Source organism: Diplotaxodon limnothrissa, linkage group LG6 (genome assembly GCF_057381915.1).
Source record: "Diplotaxodon limnothrissa isolate DT_005_m linkage group LG6, D_limnothrissa_male_GT1.1, whole genome shotgun sequence".
Lineage (NCBI taxonomy): Eukaryota > Metazoa > Chordata > Actinopteri > Cichliformes > Cichlidae > Diplotaxodon > Diplotaxodon limnothrissa.
In genome coordinates, this window is record NC_140601.1 from 1,629,743 (window position 1) to 1,644,318 (window position 14,576).

Below are 14,576 nucleotides of genomic sequence, written 5' to 3' on the forward strand. Positions count from 1 at the left end.
CAAGAAGAGAGCCTGACGAGCCCAGTTGTAAGTAAGCTATTAAGACTCGACTGTACACTGTGTTCGTGTTTTCCTCTGAAACAATAAGTTCCGTTGGAGCAGTCTTTCAATGCCTCTCTCTGTCTCTCGCAAGAAAAGTTGACCCACACAACAAAGTAAAGCTATTTTTCGGCTACGAGCCGACAGGGACCCCGCCGTATTAGTCAGAGGTCCCTTTACTACAGTTCGGAGTCGCGGACCTTCAGTAATAGTAATAAATCACAGCAATAGTACATTCACGTTGTTGTAAAAAGCATGGTAATATATTAAGTAATCCAAAGTATTCAGAATACGTTACTGTCATTGAGTAACGTAACGGAATACGTTACAGAATACATTTTGGGGCATGTATTCTGTATTCTGTAATGGAATACATTTTAAAAGTAACCTTCCCAACACTGACAGTGGATCATATATCGATTGTGGGAGAGAGTATGAGTGTGCAGCGTTTAAAGCGTGGAAGTACTGACCTTACTTTGAGTTTGATTCCATAAAAAGTGACAAAAACATTAGTGTCCGCTGTGCGTGGGAAGAAAACTTCTTTTTACAGCGAAAAAAAACCCTAAACCTCCAAGCAAGCACCGAGTAGCTATGACGTAATGGGAAACTCACAGAGAAACTCGCGGATTCTTCCACTGACCGCGGCACACCTGCACCAGGGTAAACCTCCGCCTACCCTGCTCCTCCTTTACAGGTGAAAATAGAGCAACAGGACCGCTGAGTCTTTGACTTTATTTATGTTCTGCTGTGTTTTACTTGCATCTATTTGAAAGACTGAGTGTAAACACAAAAAAATATTTTATTTTATGTGCTGGAATGTGCAGAAAATAGGTTTAAATGTTAAACAAATTTCTTCCAATCTGAGAATGTTGCATATAATTAAATTTTTGCTTGATGCATAAAGTTAAAAGATTAAAACTAATAAAACAAGTTTTAAAAAGAGACTTTTCCATTTGATTACATTTTGTATGATGGATTATGCAGAAAAAGTAGAATTGGGCTGAAAGACCTATCGCTTTATCACCTATTCAGGTTGTAAATTGTGTTTTTAAAAAGTAACTAAGTAACTAAGTAATTAATTACTTTTGAAAATAAGTAATCAGTAAAGTAACGGGATTACTTTTTTGGGGAAGTAATCAGTAATTAGTTACTGATTACTTTTTTCAAGTAACTTGACCAACACTGGTCATAACTAAGGAGATCTGAGGACTCAAGATGTGGGAGGTTAAGCTCAGCACGTTTATTTACAGTGATTGTTCGATAATAAAGCAAAGTTAAGATACTCAGATGATTCTTTGTCTCCAGCTCAGGCAAACCCACAGAGTCTCTCTCTCTGGTCTCTTAGGCCAGGAGTAGGCACCTCCAGGCCTCAGGCTGGTGTCCTGCAGGTTTTAGACCTGTGCTTGATCCAACACAGCAGATTCAAATTGCTAAATGACCTCCTCAACATGTCTTGAAGTTGTCCAGAGGCGTACAAATGAATGTGAACTAATGATAATGAACTAATCATTTGATTCAGGTGTGTTGACCCAGGGTGATATCTAAAAGCTGCAGGACACCGGCACTCGAGGCCTGGAGCTGCCCACCCCTGTCTTAGGCTAACAAAGCAGCTTCATTCTCAAATGAAGGATTCAGAAGATGATAACAATGTAAGGCTTTTTTCTTTATTTACCCCATATTTGGGAAATTTTGTTACAGAAATTGAACTGATGATGGTAAATGGTGTCTTGCCCAAGGATATTTGGCAGGCAGACTGGGATCAAACCACTAGTGATGGCCAAATGAAGCTTTCTGAAGCTTGTATTGAAAAACGGTTCATTACTCGAAGCTTTTCAACACAGTCCTCTCTGGTGACATCTGGTGGCCAAATATATGAAGAGCAGCTTGAATCCACAAAATAAAACCAACCGCTTCATTATGACTGCCCACTCGACAGAGTGGAGTTCTGTCTGATATTGGGCCACCGCTGTGTTGCTTTAAACATGTATTTTTGGGGGTGAAAAAAATGTTGTTTAGTTCTTTAATACATAATTTTGACCAGTAAACTCTCGTTGTTTAAACATGCACCATGGTGTGGTCTTTCTTTGCTTGTGACTTCTTGATGTTGGTTACAATAATTGAAAAATACCACATTACATATAATATACATATGATAATGTACAACACATTATGGAGTATGCTTCTGCTCTGAGGTCCCGCCTCCTTGTACTTGTGCAATTAATCGCCGGACGGGTATATTTATAAATAATATTATGTTAGGGACATTTTCCTATACATATTTGTGACCTGGGGGTAGAACTGATTGTGAACTGGAAAAGGAAAATGCTTATGAACTTGCAAATTAAAAACATGATGCATTTAAAGCAACCCTTTTTCATTTTTATTTAAAAAGAGAATTTGTTCTAGTGTGCGATGGCCGAACCTGTTCCTTTTCGTGGAGATAATTTCTCTTCACATGGCACAGAGGAGGCTGCAGTGCAGAGAAACTGGTAGAGATGCAGTTATACAGTCTGGGCCCCACAAACTATCAGCTAAAGAGAATAAATAAATTCAATTGCTGCACATTTGGCAGACTAACATTTTAAGATTAATTAAAAAAAAATAAGATATATATTTTTACAACATTACATGTGAAGAGTAAAATGGAAGTTTTTCTAAAGTTATTTAATGATATTTATATTATGAAAATAGGATTTTTGACATTTTACCTTTTTCCCGTTGTCAGATAAAATAAACACGCACAAAACAAAAGCAAACAACCAGAACACAAAGCTGGAAAACCCACCCGATCGACCAAAATCAACTCCAAATCCTCCCACACAACAGAACCTCCTCTATTCCTCGCTGGCTCCAAATCTCTCAGTAGAATGATCAGTGGTTCGCTCTCTGTCACCATCAAACACTCCACAAATCCCGCGAATGATTCGCTTCCTTATAAACCATTGAATCAGACACCGAAGCAGTTAGGTTCTAAATGAAGCTTCGGACGTCACTGATCACGTGACTCTGGCCAAACGAATCAAGCTTCGACACAGTGCTTCTGAAGCTGTGTGTTCATTTTTGTGACACACGCACCGGAGCGTCAGCTTCAAGCAAGAGGACCTGGCTGCAGCCACTGTGGAGCTCCACACTAACCGGAAACACGTGACCTCCACAGTAACCGGAAACACGTGACCTCCACACTAGCCGTAAACACGTAACTTCGGTTAAATCGACTTTGACAGCGACAACTAAATTGCGTTTTTGTTACTATAAAATGGTTTTAAGTGGGGTGTTTTTTTAACACTCTGGGTTTGTTCAAAAAAAATTCACCATCCCCTAAATTGTTCGTGGCCAAAAGTGACACTTGCTGTTTTGCTGATTTATTATTATTTTTACAGTACATCGTGTTGTGCGTTCTGATTGCTGTAGACCATTGTCAATCAATCTAGTCCAGTGTCTCCTGTACAGGAGCGGTCCCTAATAGGCCCACGGACCGGTCCCGGTCCGTGAGTCCTTTGGTACTGTTCCGCGAGAGTTGATCCTCCGGTGTGAAATGTATGGTTGTAGTTTCTGTGTCTTATTTTGAAAGAACTATTTACGCGTTACCATAGCGACCAGAGAGCGTTAAAAAGCAGAGAGGAGGATGTCACTGTCATTGTTGTTGGCGCACAGCTCAAGTCACGTTTATTATTATATTTACAAAATACCACAGTTTCTTTTTTTTATTCTTTTGTTGTATTTATCCGCGACACCTTAAAGGTCGTTCCCTGAAAATATTGTCTGACATTAAAGTGGTCTGTGGTGCAAAAAGGTTGGGGACTCCTGCTGTACAGTACAGAATGCGTTTAGCTTGTCGAATTTACATAAATCTTCGATCGCTAGCAGTGTAACTCTGAAGTGCTGTACTGTATGTTTGTAAGTTTTCTCCCAAACAAACACAACAATGCCGACGAAACGTTTTGCACCCTCAAATGCACCTTTAGGTTTCATTCCATAATCCTGGAGTCATGTTTCTACGAAGGTTTGAACTCTAACAGTGTTTAAACAAAAGAGAAAAGTGTGAAAATGTTCATGCCTGTCTGAGAAAAGTGTATAAAGCATGTAGTGAGGGGTTTTACAGTCTTAACATCTATAATAATTGTAAAAAATAAAGTTGGCTACTTCATGGATTTCACCTACCGCGGGTTATTTTTAGAACGTAACACCAGCGATAAACGAGGGGCTGCTGTATTATTGATAGTAGAGTCTGGGACATCTAATTGATTAACATCGACATTGATTATTATGCACTATTATTTTTGTTCAAGGAGAGCCAAAAATATAAAGAGGAACTACCAGACCCCCGTCATCAACGAGTGCCCAGTGGAGAGAGTGGACAGCTTCAAATACCTCGGAGTTCACATCACGCAGGACCTGTCATGGTCCTGTCACATCAACACCGTGGTGAAAAAGGCCCGACAGCGTCTCTACCACCTCAGACGCTTGAGAGACTTCCAACTGCCCTCCAAGGTGCTCAGGAACTTTTACTCCTGCACCATAGAGAGCATCCTGGCGGGAAACATCTTAACCTGGTTCGGGAACAGCACCATGCAGGACAGACGAGCTCTACAGAGGGTTGTGCGGTCAGCTGAGCGCACCATCCGCTCCGAGCTCCCTGACCTGCACTCAATCTACAGCAGGCGGTGCCGGACCAAGGCCAGGAAGATCGTGAAGGACCTCAGCCATCCCAACAACAGACTGTTCTCTCTGCTGAGGTCAGGAAAGTGATTCCGCTCCCTGAAGACCAACACAGAGAGACTGAGGAGGAGCTTCTTCCCGCAGGCGATACGGTCTCTCAATCACACCACCACACAGTACTGACCCACACATATGGTTCTTACACACACACTGGACTTTCTGGACTTTGGTTTTGCACAACACTGGTCACTACATTCTTCATTTCCGGTTAATACTTGTACAGCTGCTGTTATTGTGTATATATTTATTTATATTTCTTCATACATTCTTATATAGTTCTATATTGTGTATTGTGTATTTTGTTGTACAGTTATTTTATTTTCAACTTTAATTTATGTATTTTATCTTATTCTTCCCAGTTAAATTTACCCTTCATTCTAATTTGTGTTGTACAGTTATTTCATTTTTAACCTTAATTTATATTTTATTCCTTCCTAGTTAAATTTACCCTTTTTAATTTTTCATATTTATTTCCTATCTTATTCATAGCCTTTTCCTTTTTTGTTTTCTTTAGGTCACGAGCAGTTGTCCAAGCATTTCACTACATATCGTACTGTGTATGACTGTGTACGTGACAAATAAAATTTGAATTTGAATTTGAATAAAACTCTCTCTCAGCTTGTTTGTTGCCAAAAATCGCCACTTTTTGTGTATGTTCACAAAATGCTATAAAATGTATATTTCTTAAAACATTTTTCTACTTTTACCGACGTGACTCTTTAAAATAGCACCAGTCCTTTTCATCAAAATCAAAATTGTATATAAATTTTTTACTCTTTATAGCCAGTTAGGTTATATATTACCATTAACTTTGAAGATAAAACGGTGATAAAGTCCTAATGTTTTCATGAAACTTCCTTTTTCCCCCCATCTGAGCATCGGGGAAAAGGCTGTCTTGCAATTGTTGAGGTCACTAGTGTGTGCCCCATTTCTTCCAGGATCACTCTCTTTATAGGTTTTAGTGGACTCCTAGTACTGCGAAGTGGTTTCATGGTACAAAGGGATTGTATTCCAAGATCTGGGAGACTGTAGAAATGAGCAGTGATGCCCTTCCTACCATCTTTCCAGAAAAATAAGTGATCTGGAAGCTGTTAGGCTGACTTACAGCAGCAGCACTTTCTGCACCTGCATAAACTCCAGGACACATTTAATAACGGTGTTTGTTGCTGTATGTGCTGCAGCTTTTAAATTTTTAATAATATATATTTTGTTAATATTTTGGCTATGGTGTCTTGTTATGAAATGTACAAGAGTAAAAGTGTTTTTAGCAGGTGCTTCAAAGCTAAGTTTGACTGGGAAACTCAAAGCTCAATAGTCTGTATCAACAGAAATTCCCTGCAGCCTATGTAATATTTCATGCGTCATAATTTATTCTACTCTATCTTGCAAATACATATTTGTGTGGCAATGTCATGCACAACACACACAACTATTAGATCCTTAAGATCAAACCCGTGTCATTGTTTTGGTCCACTGCAGTGCAGTAGTCAAAAAAAAGAATAAGTGAAGTGTCCACAGATGGCCAGGATAGAGCCCAGAGTGTTAATGTTTAAAATGTATATAAATATTATTGATTACAATTCTTTACTGTTAATATCAACAATAAGCTTTTTATTTTGAAAATACAAGTTTAAAAAAAATGCTGTTACATTTACATTTAATGCTGTTACACTGTAATCCTTTATTATAAGTATGGACACAGAATCAAGTGAACAACATTTTGAAATAAGTTTAATTGGAATTTTGTACTACGCAAAAAAAAACAACAACAACAACAACATATTAAACAAACAAACACAGCCAGTGCCTTCATTTGTCCATCACATGTCAAACATAGCACTGACCCTTAGCCCCTGCTCATCAGCACATGCATTCAAAAAGAGCTCCATGTCCTCTGCAAACTGAAAAACAAAGAGGAACAAGTCCCTTGCTCCAGTGTCTTCTTCCTCTGACATGTCTATTAAGACCCTCTGCTGGTCCCCTTGATTTAAGGACAGATATTTGGGCATTGTTACATGTCCACAGAAAAGTGCCTTATTTTGGACAACCCACTGCACAGCAGGACGCAGATCTTCAACAACTGCTGGCTCCTGTGTCAGGCAAATGGGGATGAAAACATAGTTATTTCTCTGTTGCAGAACAGTTTTTTAACAGTTATTCAAATGTCACTAACCATGTAATTACACTACTGTTTAAAGTGAATACTGACCTGACTGACTTCCTGGAACTTGCGCTTTTTCAGTCTGAAAATGGACACGTGTTGTCCTTCAAGCACAGCTTTGGCTTCCTCTCTCCAGTGTGCAAATAGCTTGACAGAGCTACGAAGAGTAAGGCCACAGTGAGGGCATGTCATTTTCATGGACTTTCCATCAGCAGCAGTTTTATTGAACACAGAGGGTAGAGCCAATGAATGTTCTAACAAAGACTCAGAAAATGGTTCAGATACCGAAGACAAAACCTTGGGGGGGAGACGGGGCTCCTCGAAGAATACTGCCGGAGGAATACGGGTCTCCTCGGAGAGTTCAGCGGGGAGCAGTCCTGATGATGGTGGCTGACTTGGCATTGAAGAATGCTGACAAGACAATAAATGCCTTGCCATATCCCCACGCCGTATGATTGTAATCTTACAGACAGGGCGGTGAAAGTGTCCTGTTGTCCTACAAGGCAGCCTGCACCGGCATATCATTTTATCTGTAAGAGAAAAAAACAAACAAACAAACAAACAGATGTAATTTAAATGTAGTTGTATAGAATGCAACCAATTTGTCTAACAATCAGATTGTACATGTTAACAAAAACATCCAAGCCAACCTCAATAATGAAGGCAAAATGGTATGGATCACAAAAGTTATGTCTAGGAAAGTGGTGAAAACTAAATAAAAATATATTTTATAAAAACACTATTTTTGTTGCAGATGAACAGTACAATATCAACAGCAACTTTTAAGTCAACAAAGATACTGCAGAAGTGCTTAAAAAAGTGCATATTTATAACTATAAAGTATATTTAATACAAACATACCTTTGAAAGGCAAAGCATTTTTTATATGCACACTTAGATGCTCCTCAATCTTTGCCCTGACAGTAGGGCTGAAAGTGGGGCACAGAGGGCAGTGAAAGAGTCCTCTGCAACACGTGTTGCATTCCTGCAATTCTGGCTTTAAGCCCGAATTCCAGATTGATGTGTGCATCTAAAACAGAGAGAGAAACAGATAAACACCACATACACATTTAAGTTAAGGTTTTAGCAGAAATAACAATTTACAGTTGGCATGTAATAGATTTGGGAAGAAAATCCTTGAAAAAAACCCCACAAATATTTTACAAGACACTTTAATTTGTGAGACATGTTTCTATTGACATATAACAGTCAATTGAACAGAGGCTAACTAAAATCTGGGCAATAAAAAAGCTGTACAGAAAAGAATAACGAATAGAAGTATTGATAAATATCTAAATCTGTTTGTGACGAAATTTACAGTGTTGACGCTAACCAAAGGTGTCACAAGTACACACGTTCCTTACTACAGTTTAGATACCTCTGTTTAGAAAGCACTGACTCGACTTTTTAGTCAAGTCGAAGCAAGAAGTACAGGGTCTAAAATATCATTTATGTACAAAATTTTGAAGTAATCTTGCGTCCAAAGCACGCGTGCTGATTTACAAATGTACGGATTACAAAGTACAGATACGCGTGCTAAAATGTGAGAAGTAGAAGTATAAAGAAGTATACAGTAGGCACAAAAAAGTACAGCAGTAAAGATACCAGAAAATTCTACTTAAGTACAGTATTGAAGTATTCGTTATTTCGCATCTCTGACGCCAACAATAAATCATACTCTAATGCAAAATGTGGTTTTTGCTTCTTCTCGCCCACAGAAGCCGTTAATCCAGCTCTCTTACTGAAACCAGGCCCAGGAAAAAGCATATCTGTGTGTTTCTCTGCCATGGAGCACGATGAAAAAACATTAAAATAAGGAGGAATGTTGTTGTAACGCAAAAAAAGTGGCAACATGATCATTGTAAGAAAACTAGACGATTCCTAGAATTATGAAATCACTAACGGAAAATTTATTTAAGAAAGACTTAACCAACCTTTGCGATCAACTTGCAAGACTTCCACGGTATCCATGCGTGCTTCCGGCTACTGTGGAGGTCACGTGCTTCCGGCTACTGTGGAGGTCACGTGCTTCCGGCTACTGTGGAGGTCACGTGTTTCCGGTTAGTGTGGAGCTCCACAGTGGCTGCAGCCAGACCCTTCTCGCTTCAAGCGGGCCATCACCAATTTTTGGATCAAGAGGTTACCTGCTCTACCACCTGAGCTACAGCCACATATGATTAAATACTAATCATCAGTGCCATAAACAGTATTATACGATTTGGTTTAGCTGTGAGTAAAACATCAGCAAGAGCTCCTCCTCCTTTCTCTCCTTCTTTAATGTTTATTCTGTGCAGGCACAGACAAATGTGACGGGATTTAAACACAGTGGAAAACACAGTAAACAACACTCGGAACACAACAGCACATATTAGAGTCTATCAGTAGAAATATAGAATTACTTGAGACTATGTCTTGTCATGTCTGGTAAAGTCCAGAGAGCTTGTACAGAGTGAACAGAAAAAGTGATAACACTGCAAAGATAAGAGGTGTACGTATGTACATTTGTGTATGTGAGACATGCTTTAGTGTTAGTGCCTTAGACTAAACTCACTAAAGTGTCTTTATTTTAGGCACCATACATGCTGTAAAATCTAATCGAATACACAACACCCACAAATAACTTGATATGGCGTAGTTGATATATAATAGGACGCTTGAAGATGTGCTTATTTGAGAGTTTAGAAATGTGTTAGGTAGGATGTAGAATTATTGTAGAGACACTGACACTGCCTGGATGCAATAAAGGCCTGAGTGTGTCATGAATTTGGGAGTAGATTTCTAGGAGGCCCTCCCCCACTTTGAACTGTGACAGTAAGACAAAGAGAAGTTAATGTTGAGTGGAAATTCCCCAGGGGAGACCTGGGTGGGGGTCTCCGTGTTTGTAATATGTTAACTCTGTTTTCTCTGTTGTGTAGAGGAATTTGGTGTAGCTTGGGTGAGGAGATTACTTTTGTGACCTGCAGGAAGTCACATACACAGAGACACACACGCAGTGCTTTGACTGTTATGACGCACCCACACCTACATGCACACTCACTCACGTGCACTCACATAGACACACGGGTACGCGCACACACAGGCACTCACGTGCTCGTGCGTACACACACAGACACAGAGTTTGCAGCACACCGTGGGGGTTTTATGATGGGGTCGCTGGCACCTCTCCCCTTCTAGAAGATGCTTAAATGAAGATGAATGAAGGTGAATAAAGGTTTTGTGAAAATGACTACTGAGTCCGGTGCCGTCTCTGGATGCTCGAGGAATAAAAAGAACCGGGTGACTGATTTCATAACACATTGTAGACAGAGAGAATGTTGTAGTTATGGTGTAGCCAGCCTATTGTATCCACCTGTTGTGTGTTATTGTGACATTGTTCAGCAGTGGTGATTAAGGCCTGTGTACATTGTTGTACATGTGTGTGCAGTGTCTTGCTTGATTGCAATGCTGCTCTGATTTGTTGTAGAATTATATGAATAAATAAAGGTCCCTGAAAATGTTATATCAAACAGTTGCGTTTCTGTTGAAGCTCCTAACATTCGAGATGACTGGGAAACAGCTCTGAACCCGCACAACCATCATTCATTTTCTTGACTACTTATACAAATTAGGGTTTCTAGACCATATCCCAGCTGATACTGGGCTGAGGTGTGTTGCACCCTGGGCACAATACCAGAGCTGTAGAGTGTTTAAAGTCGAGTCCTTGAGGCAGCTCTTGTTGTGATTTGGTGCTCTATAAATGAAAATAAACTGAACTAACACAGAGACATGTTTATGGACTGTGTGGGACGGCCAGAGTACCCAGAGGAGGCACAACAAACTACAACAAAAAATGAATCTGGGTATGTTACACCCAACACTGATACCAACTGTCAGCTGTTTTCTTGAGAACGCTCTTTATTGTTTTGAAGGAAGAAAAACAAAACCACCGTCAGTTAGAATAACTCTCTTTGTTCACATTTATGTTTTTGGTTTGTAAGTATCCCTGCTTTGCATCCTGGCTTATTAGAACAGTGTGATGCTCTTAGCAGTGGTCTGATGTTCATACCTTGGTCAATGTAGAAAGAAGTGGTGCTAAAAAAAAAAGTACACATAAACAACAGCACATGATGTGCTACACTGAGTCATTATTTCATTAATAACACCACAGAGGCATTGTGTGTTACATTTAAATTTCACTGGAATAAGGAAAGGTGTAGTCAATAATCCTGTTAAATAACTGAGACTACAATATTCACCAGTACTGATTGTGAATTTTGTTATGACTGATTGGTCTACATGAAGTGATAAGTAGTGAAAAAATGTAACCTATTCTTTACTAATCAAGTTTTTAGACTGAAGTGCACATAATGACCCCCACCCCCTCTGAGAAGTGGGTCATCACAAAATCCATTGGTTTTTGTTTTCAATTCTATGATTGCCCCTTCACCAACTGTCCAGTCTTTCAAGAAGCACACACACACACACACACACACACACACACACACACACACACACACACACACCGTGCCATAATACAGCCGCATCTATGTTTTTCCTGTGGCAGGATTTTAGATTTAATATTAGCGATTTTGTGTCTGTGGCTGCTGATGGGGGACTTGTTTGTGCGCTTATCACAGCGCCTGCTGTCCATTTAATCTCTCCTTTGTGTTGTTGGTGTATGCGTGTGCGTGTGTTAGTCCTATAACGAGAATACGGGTGCACATACACATATAACAAACATACGTTACTGTGTCAGTGTGTCACATGAAAGGATTAAACCCTCAGCTTATGTAGCATCCAGCCTCAGTGACAATAACGTTCAGCTGCAAGTATTTTAACACGTGTGGGTGCTGCTCTGTGCTGCTCTATCAATTTTATCACGATAAAGAGCAATCATGACGCTCGGCGTTCAGGGGGCGGGGACTGGGGAGGGCTTGCAGGTGCAGAAGGAATACAATACGCTTGTAGGGTGATTGACAGCCCTGTTGTCCAATCACTGTTATTTTTATTGCGATAAGTCTGCTGTTGGACGCTGGCATCAGAGTTTAATAGTACTGAGAAATATGTCGCTCTTTGAGAGTCTGTTACCCAGTAATACTATGGATTTGTGAGAAGAACACGTAATTATTGTGGGATTACGTTTATTTGGCGGCCTCTCGGCGTTGCACGGGCCTGGATAAGTTACAAACCGAGCAGCCTCTTCTACGAACAGTTGGTCAAGCTAGCCGCCTGTAGTAAAATGACGGAAGACGTATCGGTGGGCTGCTAGCTGATTATTTATCTTTGAATTAGCCAGGAACTGGTACAGCTAGCTACCAAGACAAGACCCCATCACCGCTGAAAGGCTGGAGTATGGATTTCTGACGGATACAACGACTTTTCTGTCATTCTAACCGCAGGAAGAAAAAACATGACCAACAGTGAAACATCGGGTTTACTGTGTTTGGAACTGAACCTCGCAGGTGAGATGAATTGTTAGCTAGCTGCTAGCCAGGGTTAAGCAGTACAGACCTAGGTAGCTCACGGTTAGCTCATGTTAATGCTTACTCGGGCAGCAGCGTTATACTGAGCTTTAGCAGTCGGTGGAGTGCCTGTATGAATGGTATTTTTAGATGTCCACATAGCTCATAGTAGCAAGGCAGAGCCCGTGGCTGTGGCCGTACTCTCGCATCCTGTGGCTCGGCTTCGTTTTCTCCATCCCACTCATTTCATGAAGATAGGCGTGTAAGCTAGCTATCACCGGAATTGAAATCTTAGCGAAATTTTCTCCAATCCCTTTGACGTTAGCACCATTTATCGGTGGCTAATGCTCTGCGTCCCCACCCCGGCTTCAGTGTGGGCTGTGTGTCGCTCACTCGGGGGCTCAGAACATTCCGTCAGCTTCTGCTTCCTGAGTATTGGCAGTGAAGCCCTGACACCACTGCACGGTGTCTCTGAAAGGATGGTAATGATAACGGCCACCATGTTAACACTGGCAGCTTCACAGAGCCGTTTAGCGTGACGCCCTGTTCGTCTGTAAAGACCAGCCTGGCAGGGCCGAGTCTGGTCCGCTGCCCGCTTCCTTCATGTAAATCGGGCAGCCGCCTGGCTCTGCGGGATCAGCCGAACATCCCCGCGCTGCACTTGACACGTTACTGGGTTTTTTCCTTTTTCAACGCGATTAAAATGACAATTCACAGCCAGTGTTCGGAGATTATAATCTTTGAGTAAAAGCCATCCTTTTTCCACTTTGCATATATCAAGGCTCTGTCTGCTGCTGGGACTGCAGCAGGATATACACACCCAGTATCTGTGTGTGCATAGGTGCTGACAGCGCTGTAGGCTGCTTCAGATGGAAGGTGGTGCCATTGTGCTTGTAGGTTTTCTTGAAGGGTGGAGATTCTGCCTGATGGGAGCATGAATCCACTGTGAAGTACTGACCAGCTTACATAAGACCTGTTGCTGAAAAGAGGAGAAACTTGTTAGAATTGTACAGGGTCTGTCTGTGGGTTATATGAAGCATTTCCATCTGTGTTTGCACCATTTTGCTCACAAAAATGTAAAGAAATGAGTGGTGGCTCAAGAATTTAGTGAAATACTCCTGGTGCTATTGGATCCAACAGTTTTGAATGCTCCCTCAGGGTGACCACATACTGCAGTCCTGACATGTGCACTTTCATTTTATTTATTTTTTTTATAACTTTGTTCGATCAAAATGATGTTGTTTTTTCCCCGCCAATTAATCTCTAATAGAAACGGACTGATCCAGGCTTTAAGTGATCTGTTAAGTTTTCATAGCTAACGTTTGTTCACAGCAGAGTTATCGTAGTTTTATCATTTCTAGTTAGTTTTCAGACTTTTTGTTTTGAATTCAGTTTGGTTTTAGTTTCCAGAGTGGATTGTCTTATTTCCTCTTAGTTTTTATTGTTTCAAGATGTTTAGTTTCAGTTAGTTTTAGTCTTTTTAATCATTACTGTATGGAGGCCATGTGTCAGAGGAAAGTTTTTAAGAAAATTAGTATAGATGGTACAGTAAAAACCTGATTTTTGAAAGCAGATGACTCACGGTGTAATTGTAGACATCGAGAGTCTCAAACATGTCTGTCAACTCGTTGGGTAAGTTTATTTGTTTTATTAACAAACTAACAGATACAAATACTAAGGATATTTCCTCTAGACATTTAGTTTTTTTTTTTTTTTTTGTAAGTTTAGAAAACCATTTCAGTTTCTTTTTTTAAATCAAGTCTGGTTTTTATATAACTAAAATGTTTTTCACCTCCAGTAACTGGTTCCTCGTACCTTGATGTGAGAATTATAAAACATTGTCAGTCTGACGGACATTGAAATATAACTCATTCAGGCCTAGGTGGACCCTGGCAGACTGGCCGGCTTTACTCAGTTTCCAGAAATCCGGATTTACTCTGGTAACCACTGGGCATCTCGTATGGGAGCTGTAGTCTGCTACAAAGCCTACAACTCATCAACCCACATGCTTCAACCTGACGTCCACCCTAAAGGTCAGCTTAAAGCCAAGAACCCACACAAAAGACTGAGTGTGGCAGTGAGGGCACAGTCCCACTGAGGCAGTAAGCTAACAACTGTATGTGGAGATGCCCAACGAGCTGCTGCACTGATGTCCTCCACAGAAACACTCAGGAAGGGTCCGTGAGATCGACATTCCTCCGGTGTGACGTGCACGC

At 40.6% G+C, this 14,576-nt stretch overlaps 1 protein-coding gene across 2 annotated transcripts in view; it reads left to right on the top strand.

The window, feature by feature from the left end:
• slc43a1b (solute carrier family 43 member 1b) overlaps nt 1–8,655 on the top strand; it is a 45,729-nt gene extending 37,074 nt beyond the window's left edge. The window contains exon 16 of one of the 2 annotated variants that reach the window (XM_085356699.1): nt 8,638–8,655. The gene's annotated coding sequence lies outside the window, so the exon portion shown is untranslated. Of the gene's footprint in view, nt 1–4,328; nt 4,953–8,637 lie in introns of those variants that run through there. The other variant, XM_085356698.1, reaches the window with a different exon arrangement.
• Nucleotides 8,656–14,576: the final 5,921 nt, after the last annotated feature.